This window comes from Atractosteus spatula, chromosome 4, assembly GCF_055471065.1.
Source record: "Atractosteus spatula isolate fAtrSpa1 chromosome 4, fAtrSpa1.hap1, whole genome shotgun sequence".
Classification (NCBI taxonomy): Eukaryota; Metazoa; Chordata; class Actinopteri; order Semionotiformes; family Lepisosteidae; genus Atractosteus; species Atractosteus spatula.
Window position 1 is genome coordinate 24,924,437 of NC_142709.1, and position 11,384 is coordinate 24,935,820.

The following is an 11,384-nucleotide window of genomic DNA, read 5'->3' on the forward strand; positions in this document are numbered from 1 at the left end:
TGCTAAATTTAATATTATTGATTGCTAATAGTTTATGCTAACACCTAACTTTCTTAATTAGATGTATTTAAAACAGTGAACTAAGTGTAACATACTATTCAGAAATACAATCGAAAATAGTTTTGTGGTGTTTGTATGGATGAAACGTTTCTAAAATGTATAACGTAACAAAATTAAAGACGATTAAAATCTGTAATCTTTCCACTTGTAATGTCATTAGACAGAACAACACGTTTCTGGTTTGTTTTAATTAGCTAGTATTAGTTAGTAGTTAGTAGTTTTAATTTAATTAGTACTGCAATTCGCACTGATTCCCTTGCGAAGATATGGACTTAAGAATATTCGTGCCTGGTCAAAAAATGGCATTAAGCACTTAAAATTAATATGGTTAATAATAGTAAACTGTAACATGCTGTAACAAGATCGGTTAAACTGCGAAGAAAATGCTTTCAGAGAAAATGTTTCAGGTGTGAAGAACATAGATCTCCAATGCAATTTCAACCAAACCTGTTCCCACACACCCTGCCCCCACTACCATTAGAATATACACAAAGCACTGAAATCTTTCGAGCTAATGATCAGGTGACCCGAGAGAGAGCGAGAGAAACACCAAGGGGTGCGGAACCAGGGAACTATTTACATGGAAAACGGGCGATCTCCTCAGACTGTCCACCCGTTTCACTGTTACCTGGATACCTCTTTATTTAGAGCTCACTAACACTGATTTTTAGTTTAGAAGGATTCAAGTAGGGTTTTAGATGAAAGGCAGCGACCTTAATCAAGCCCAAATCATAATTGAACCCATTCAGAGCCTACATTACATTTTAGCGTTTCATTCTGAGCAGAAGACCCTCACACCTGAAGAAGGCTTGCGTTTTCTCTTTTCTCTTTTAAGCATGTGTACAATGTGTAATACAATTACAATGTGTAATTACAATGCTGTAATACAATTTGAATCGTATGAGGGGGGGTGTCTTTCGCTGGAAATCTCGCCTGCTTCTACTTTACGAGTACAACCCCCTCTCTGCCGGAGTGCTGGCTGTGACGAATTAAACCGGTTTCACAGGTTTCAATCACAGACCATGTGACATGGGAGTCAGGAAACTAACACACAGCGCCACCGGATTTGATAACGCTATAAAAACGCTATAAAATAATGTGACTAGGCACAGAACAAGTTTACAGCACAGTACAATAATAAATGCTGACCATGACTTTAGAAGCATAAATTGCCTTACACTCAATTTAAACACAAGCTGTCTTTAGCCCTCTAAGCTGGTTCATACAGAAATGTAGAGATCCAGGCTCAGAACACACAGCTTCATTAGCGAATACATATGCAGGACAACTAGAGAAGACGTTTTACAGAGGATGGATTTTTAGAAACATCCCATCAGTGACATCACTGAAGTCAACTCCTAGGTACTGTAACTGTCGTGTGGATAGTTTCACAAGAATCAGACAAAGGTTTAAGCATCACTTGTTCTAGATAAAACTGCAAAAAAAACAACAACAACCCATAATGTACTTCTTTGCGGCTCTGTTTGCCCAAATCATATATTCACAATGTGAAATCTAGAAAATAATATTACGTAACCAAAATCCGCAATATGGAAACAGAACCTGTGTAATTGTTGATAGATGATGTACTCGTAACATTTTTTCAAGACGAATTACAACATTTAAAAAATGACTTGTATGTACTTGATATCTCTAATCAATCCACGGGTCCCAGCACAAAATGAAACTAAAACGCATACCGTTTCGCGCTTCTTATTAGTTGCTCAAAAGTAATTTGACCGTATGAAATGCATAATATAAACCTAGAAACATATATGTGAGCAGTACTTAAGCACTGTAGTATCGGTGTTAAGACATACCTCTCAAATACTGTAAATCAAGTTAAAAATATCTCAAGACCGATTCTGGTCATAATGAAACCATGTTTCGTGTATGTTTTCTTTAAAGTACCGAGACCAACCATATACTATATGTTTATGTTCCAAAATTAATATCGTTTATGGCCTTCACACGCATTGCAGTATGCTCCTATTCTTTTTATGCTCAGGCACTAAGATTTCCCTTCAGTGGTAAAATTAGATATGAATATTCAATACTTAAACAGGCACAGTTAAGACATTAAATATACATATACATACTGTATACAGTACAGTTTTCATACGGTAATATGTTTATGTTCCTAAATCAATATCTTTTATGAGCATGTGAAAGGCATGGTGAATCGATTCTCAAAAATTACTGTACTTTGCATGATTGGAAACAAATGCGTGATTGCGAAATGCTGTGGTGTTACTTTTACAAAGACGGTCAATGAAAAAAAGAATGTTGACCAGGGCAATACTTTGAGTTTACACTTACAGCTTGTCCAAGGTCATTCATTATTAATACTATTAGTAATATCTTCGTTAAAGACTTTGATGGCCACAGCTCAAACATGAGAGGTTGAGCTTTATTAGCTCCACCTTGCGGAAATTCCGGATACTATTATTTTGCTTGTCGTATTATAGGAAAATTTACGGTAACTCGCGGTATTTACCGGTAGCTTGCGGTAGACTGCGTACAGAGTACCGCAAAATAATGCGGTATCGCCCGCGCATTTTGAATGGCTGCATCTGCATGTGAAATTAAACTTTATCTTTGTCACAATCTTTCTAGATACTATTCTTGTGCTGTCTTTTTTGTATCATGAGGTAGTACTGTGATTAATGAGATTTTAGAGTCCAGCAATTGTATGAAACAGCTCTTATTAGATGATGAATTATTGTGCTGTCATATAGAAAAGACACCTACTGTAACTTATGATACAAGATCTAAAATAGTGATGTTTGCATTACTGGTCTCCACCTGTCGTCTGTGTGGGAGTCTTTATTGGTTGAGTCACGAAAGAGCCACAGATACTATTCTATTGATTAGAGTATTTTATAAAAGTTAAAAAGTTTAACATTATAGTGTTTAACTTTCTCTCTCCCAGTCTAGGTTTTTATTTAAAATTCAAGTTTATTTTTCACCCTAATATTTTTATATATAATTTTATTTTAATGAACTATCAACTTACTATGTTAGGGGATATGGTCCTGTAAAGTACCAACAGAGTTTCTGTTGACATTACTTAGGAAGGAAACTTTGATATCTTTGGTTGGTTTCTGGTAATTGGGTTGGTTCTGCTCTGTAATCCTTGTTTATAACATAAAGGTCCTCTTTAGCTCTGTGTCCAGAAAGGGGATCTCTACAGAGATTAGTGGCAGCATGGCAGTTTTAGATGGCTCAAGAGTGACTCAGCATACATTTGAGGAGAAGAAGTTCACAGCATAATGATCTACTGGGTAAACAGTCAGTAAGAAGTAGCCTCCCCTCACTGAAATTACCACCACCACAATCATGTAGTTTGCCTAAAACACTATAATATAAAATTAATTTACATTTTTAGATAAATTCCTTACATATTAAACAGATTTAAAATAATCTCTTATATTTTATTTTCACGCTGCACATATTATTTCAATAGTATTTGTACTATGATAATCATACATTATGTGCAGACTCAGAAGATGATGGAACAAAACATTTCCAAGCAGTAGCAAACAATTACACTACAAGAAGAGAAGAAGATAATGCAGTTAGAGAGAAGGTGGCTTCAAGGAGGTGGCAGCTGTTCCCTAGGTTTTCAGAGGACCTGTCTATGGTGAGAACTCACTGGGAGCATTTTATGTTAGTAATATACTCGATAGAGAGCCAGAATGTATATGGAGAGTTACATTGTAGGCAGAGTAGGGGAATGTGACCTTTTGGGAATTTGCAGAGGCAAAGTGTGCTCCTAGCAGGCTGTTAAAATGGCCACAAAAAGTGGCCAGAGGCTGGCGTAGGCTTGTCATGAGATACAAACCATACTGCTCCACGTGACTACAGGACTCAGAAACTTTTTATGGGCTTAAACCATTGTACTTAAAAATGTAATAAAGGATTATAAAACACAATTTTAAAATGATTTTAATTACATTCATAATTTTTATCTATTTTACTTTAGTTATTTTTACACCCATACTTATGTCTACTGATTCTACCTCATCAGTAAACTTGATTGTTTGCTCCCTAGATTGTGCTCCTAAATAATCTGTCTTGGAATGATCAGTTTGAAATACAATTACACATTTGTACACCCTAATTAAAATCTCTCAGTGACTGTTGTTTCTAATATTAGCGCCTAAAAAACTCTCCAAAGTAAAGCTTTACGCACATTGTTTAGGCTATTTACCTTAGGGTGTAGTGTATTTTTACTAGTACAAGTTAAGTTATTTAATTTAACAAAAATATTATATGTTATGTTTATGATTTGGCTTTTAGTACAACTTACTAATTAATTACTACATTAATTACTATAGTCTTTAAACAGTACTACATATTTGGTATGATGGAAGAGATTTGCTAAACATATTTATTTTTACTTACACATCCAAAACTGTCAGTTATTTCTTTCAAAATTGACAATTTACAAATTTACAAAAGGGATACATTACAAAATTATATTATTTAAAAATTTTAGACCAAGTCAAAATTACTTAATGATAATAATAATGCACAAAGTGGGAATCAAACCACAAACCTTTGAATTAAGAAACGTATACTTATCTTTGGTGGTTTATGGAGGAGGGTGTCAAAAAGAGGAATAATTATAGATTTGTGTGTTTTTCCTTCTTAGATAAGACACAAAAAACAACCTGACAATAAAGAGTAAGCTCTTTTTTATAGTAAGTGATCAGTGCAATAAAAAAGAAAACACAAAAACCTCTTACACAGGTACATAAAGTTAAGCTCCTCTTTGAGCTTCTTACTAGTCTTCTTCACAAATCCCCCTTTATCAATAACCAAGCAACTAAGCTGTTTATTGACTGAAAAACAATGTGCCTTTTCTCTGAAACTGATAACTATCTCTGTTGATCACTTGGTTATAAACTCTCAGTTGGCAAATAGGTCTTCTTGTCAAATAATTAGGGGTTTTCAATTTTTGAAACCATTTTATTGGTACTTCAAATTGATGTTTTAGTTAAGTAGATCAAAAAACACACATCACAAACAGCATTTTGCTGGGTCTTAAAATGATGAGGTAGTGCCAAAATAAATTCAACACATTGAAAATTATTCATTATAGACCCTATAGTCCCCTTCCACATGAACTAACATTCCAAGTATTCTGACCATGTTTCCAATTCACATTAAAATGTTTTGACAGTGAATTGATACATAACACGGATCCTTCATCATGGAATACAAAATTCATTCCTGGGCTTTTGTTTCATGTGACATCCTCTAAGCCTCTAAGCCAGTGTTCTCATTGGCTGCAAAGGTGTCTCCCAAAACAGGTGACAGATATGTCAGACATTGAGTTTTGTTGATGCATATTTTTGAATTAAATAGAATACACAATAGTTTTAATTTGACTAATTATATATTATTTTTTTTAAAGATTGAGATTAACTTTTTGGAAACTAATTGTTGATGTGAAATGATGTTAACGTTGTACCACCTCATTTAGATTTATCAAGTTAGATTTGTGAAGCAAATCATTAGAAAAAGTGAAAACAATGTTGTTAAACTGTCTGAAAAATTACAGATGCAGCCACTCAGATTGCACATTAAAACTCAATATCGCATCAAAATTACTTTGCCATACATAGGTACAGTGCCCAAAAAATATTCACTGACCAAAGAAGATTGATAGGTGGCACATGTGGTGCATTAGATGTTAGTAAAAACATTAGCTTAATTTAAATTGTTGTCTTACTTCTTTAAAACCATTTCATATGTAATATTAATATGGAACCATGTAACTAAATGGAACTTCTGGTAGCTGAAAATAATAAGGTTCTGAACCTCATTAATAATATTAATTTATTAATATAAATATAATATTTAGCTGGTTGTAGTAGGGTATTCCATTTTTTTAGAAATATCTGCATCAAATTCTTTAACTCAGTTACTTGTGGTTATTTTATAAAAGTTTTAAAGAAGATAAGAGAGCCGCCCGGGAAGTGAGATAATGATATAATTTCTTGTTTTTGTAGTTTTTTGCAAACTATGCAGTCTAGTGGCTTGAAGTAGGCTTTGTGCTCAAATATATATAAAGATGCTGCCTGTCCTTGGTCAGTAAGATAAGGGGCATGTATTTGGTAAGCTGGCTGTAAGCCCAGAATATGAAAAGAACTAACTGTTGTCTAGTCTGCAACTTAGATATAATTAATTGGCATGTGTTGCTGTCTTATCATTTGTTTAGAATGTGTCATAGTAACTCTTTTTGTTTTAAGGTATAAAGGACCATCTTCAGCTACCTATTTTTTAAGTCTGGTGGTTGCAAGCCGGACTTCCATATACATATGAATAAAGAGACTTCTGCTTCACAGACACCTGAACTTTGTCATTTGTTTGACACTACAGTTTTGACATGCTTGTTTTAACTACATTTAGCTGCCATGATTGTTGCAATGGAAAATGAAAAGCCTGTCCAAACAATACATCCAAATTGAGTGATGCTTTGGTTCAGTGGTAGAATTTTTGACTGCAAGCTAAAAGGTACCAGGTTTGATTCTTGGCCAATGCACCAGTTGAACTTTTAACAAAAAAAAATACTTTTTCTCTAATATTTAAATATAATAAATAATACATACTGAATATAGTATTTTAATATCCATATAAATTATAGGTAGGATAATATGTATATGTAAATATAAAAATAATGTTAATGATACATGAACATGAATGAGCAAACGTATGAATACTGACAATGGTGGGAGTATAAACCAATTCTACTGGCCAGATTAGACCCAACAATCTCCTGGCAAACAATGAAAACCACTGCATTTTATTCCCAACATATACAGTAGAGTCTTTTTCGGATGTACAGTAATATCACTCTTTGACATTGCTATATTATTAAATTATGAATGGTATATTATAACTTTGACTTCAATTTTTCAGTTTCATATATCGACCTCCAACCATTTTATTTTAAATCTGAAGTATTTGAGAAAAATATTGTAATGCTTTGGTGAATACTTAAAAAAATAATAATCTTCATTTTTTGGAAATGTTGTCATGATGGTTAAACATGAAACTTGACATTTTGTTAAAGATGGAAAATTTGTTACAGTTATAAATATTAAGTATAATGTTTTGTATCTATTATGTGTCGTATGAATGTAAAAAAAGAGTTTTATTATAATTAGCACGGTAATCACAGTAATCATGTTAAAAAATGTTAAAAGTCTGGTTTGGTAAAAGTTTGATTACACTTTACTGAACTTTTCATTATATCATTTATACATTGGCCCTGGGAGAATTTTTTCAAAGAGCATCTTTGTTTGGCTAGGATTTGATGATCAAATTAACGCAATGATCAAAGTGTGATGTCACACCCTGAAATAGAAGATGTTATATACATTATTGAAAAAAACTATGAAATATGAAATATGAAATTACAACAAGATTTTGTTTCAAGTAAAGCAGGCTGTAGCGGCAAAATAACTCAGAGTATCTTACAAAGGTCCAGAGGCTTCATTCTAACATAACTATATATGAGCTGATAATTTAAAACACAACAAATACATTATGATGTGTTCTCACTGTAAACCTTTACTGTGCTTATTTAGATGTATGTAAATCTTGGGCTACTTTAGTGGTCTCAGACAGGGAATCTGGGCAGAATGACTGAAAGGATGATTAGCACATCAATGTGAAACACTGCGTAATAATTTCTAAAATGTAGGGAAAAAATATCCTGAATTTTTTTTAATTAAAAATATTTGTTAGATTTTTTTATGTAGCTGCCATTATTTCTTTATCATTAGTAACACACTCTGGATAGTTAATAAGTAGACCTATGATTCAGCCAATGGGTCATTAGAATAACTGGTTTCTGGGGTCTCAATCTGTACACTAAGAAAGTACCTTTACGTTCTGATTCCCCCATAATAATTTGATTTTGTAGGTCCAAAGTTAAGCACTAAATGAATGCAACAGTGTCTGTGCCTGAGTTTACAAGATGTGAACTGGGAACAGAAAACAGAAGAAGGAAGATTATATATTAAACACAATGCTAAAAGGTACACAATGATTTTAATACTTAAAAAAATCCCAATCTAAGAAAATATGGTACAAATTAGTAACAAAGAGTGCACTATAAAGACTGTGTGAAAGAATCCATTATTCAAAATAAAATATAACAAGCTACAAGCACAGTTGAACAGACATTAGAATTGCAAAATAAAAGACAGAAAAGGATGTTGCAGCAAAGCAAAAACTAATTCAGTACTGTACTACAATACTATAGCATTAAACAGAAGTGTATTAGTAGGAGTAAACACTTCATGAGATAATAAGAGAATTAATAAGAGAAGATGAAAAAAGTAGTATACAACCTTATTAAATATTTAAATATTTCAAAGGTGATTTTACAAAAGAAAATTCCAATAACATTCCCCATGTTAAAAAGCAAAATCCCGTATTGGATTTTTTAGCATAATTATTGTTGCTTTGGACCTCTGTACATTTACATTCACAATAATATTTTTATCTCTCAGTTTGTAAACTAAATGAATTTGCAGATAGTACTAAAATATGAGAACACTTAAAATTATAGATTGAAAAAATACTTTACCAAGGAAATGACATTCTGATAAGTGCAATGTGATGCACACTGGTTGCAAAAAAAAAAACACTATACTGTCTATATCACATGAGTGATTCTGAGCTGTGGAAAGCTACCTTTGAAAAGCTATCTGTTTATGTATGTGACCTCACTGAGACATAGTGGGGAAACAATACAGAAAACAGAATGCTGGGAGACATGAGATAAAGTGTGAAATTTAAATACAAAGAAGTTGAAGCTTTGCAGTGTGCTAGAAAGGCATATTTTAGAATATTATATTCCATTTTAGTCACCATGCCACAAAAAGGATATTTTAGCCTTAGAAAGATGTCAAAAAAGAGCAACAAGAACGGTGTAACGCGTCATTTGACGTCATACCGGAAAGTATCTGGAATCACCTTGTAAAACTGCCAGGAGGAGCCAATAAAGCTTAACCTCTCATGTACAGCGTTTGAGCTTTTAAATTTAAACTGTGTATTACAGCATGTTAATCATCAGTCATTAAAAAGTTGGTATATTTTATGAAAGCAAGATTGCTCAGTTGGGCAAAAGTACACAACCTACCATTATCATAAATATTTTAATTATGCAGAAATATTTTTGCATCAAAGCCTTTACCGAAGATATTACTAATAGTATTAATAATGAATGACCTTGGACAAGCTCTAAACTCAAAGCATTACACTGGTCCACATTCTTTGTAACCGTCATTTTAAATGAAAATACTTTATTTTTTTCATTGACAAACACCACAGCTTTTCTCTGTCCAAAAAAAGTTTTTTTTTAAAAGAAGTCAATTGTGTGTCCATAATATTGCTATTTTGCTATTGCTACTATCTGAGGACATAATATCCTAAGGGGTATCAGCAGGGTCAACCCTCATTAAACAATGAAACAAGGTCATGGGGTAACAACTGGAAACTAAAAAGAAGTTAATTTCAGAGGAAAAATTCAGAAGCAAGTAGATAAAATTTTACAATCACTTAGCTGTCAAACTACCAATTGAAGAATATAAAGTTATTATTCAGCCTATGTTTGCAGCTCTTCATAAAACTTCATAAAAGTACTTATTGCCTTCAAACAGATAACTTATCTTTTAATGAACAATGCTTGGTTTTTGTTGTGTTTTTGTTTTGTTCATTTGCAAGCAACTGTTGATCCTTGTTAAAACAACTCTTAACAAGTTAGTTCAGCAAATTCTACCTCTTCAAAATCCATGCTGACTTAACCCGTATAATCTCAGGTCAATACAGATGAATTCTGTACTTAGATCTTCTACATAAATTATTTATTAACAGCCTTTTATATTGGAGATTTCTTGGGTGGATCATTGGTCTTATGTTGATAAACGAATAGGAAATGTTTAAGCTAGAATTGTTATGCCACGTCCCCAGAGGACTCGGCATTCCACCTTGCATTCCAAAACAGTCCCTGATTAGCCAATTTATCCCAGCTTATTTAATGCTGCTTCACAGTCTCCCCTGTGCTCAGTATTAGGGTTCTTCCAGGCTAGAGCTACTCCTGTTCTTGCAATTACTTTCTACTTGTTTTTTTTGGCTTCCTGATCCTGGTTTATTTTTCGACTACATCTCCTATTGTTTTGGTTTTGGAACTTTGATTCTCGCTTTGGTTTCGACTATCGGCTTCCTTACGGCTTACGGCATCACTTCTGGTTTTGTACTTTTGCACCGGTTTGTCTACCCTCGGCTTTCGGACCTTGGATTGTTCTATTGACTGCGCTTCTGGAAATCACCCTGGTTTTCTACATAGGGTCCTCACTACTAACTCGTAACAAGAATGATTTTAAACATTTTGCATCCACAACTAATGTCTCTTTTCTGTGTGTGGAACAAGCTACTGTTATTCTAGTCTGGGAAAGGCAAAGGCTAAAATGCTGCTTACTCATTTATCTAGAACTCCGGGTAATTGTAATGTCAAAACTATAAATTTACCACATATTTTTAGAAGAGGTATAAAAGATAATGTGATATTAAAGAGGAGTTATACTGTAAATTGCAAAATACAGAAGTTATTGATTCTAACCCCAGCTTGCTATGCAAGTGTAGCAAAGCTGCGGTTGAAAGCACGGGTGGGTTATCAAGGGGTGGAGTCATTTTATTCACATTCTTTGGATTCTCACAGGAAAATCACGGATTTAGCTGCACCTGGTGCCTTAAGCTTTCTATCAAAGCAGTTCCTGATGCAGTGAATGATGCCTTTCCACAGACTCTCTCCACCCTCAAGGTTTTATGAAGCAGTGAGCATAGCAGGATAACATTGATAGCAGCCTCGGTCATATTCCAAGTCGGGGCACCAGTACGTAAGAAGACGGTTAATGAGCGCACCTGGCCAACCAGAATCGACCAGGAGAGGTTATTGCCACTGCTATCTGGGAAGTCATGGTTATGGGTTATGGAAAGATAAGGTTAAGGTTCATGTGAAAACCCCCTGGCCATGCCACCCAATAAAAGGGGGCTCTTCCACAAGAAGCAAATATTAAAGATTTAAGAATTTCACTTAATGAAGTCAGGCAATACTGAGTATTGTATGGCATGTGTGTTCTTTTATTATTTTCTAGCACAGCTTAATGGTAACAGTCAGGCACAAACTAAGCCAGAATATTCAAATATTTGTCAACACTAAATAACACAACTATATACTGTTAACACACATTGTAATATAACATAACATGGTTAGACTATACAGAGATATTTACAATTTAGTG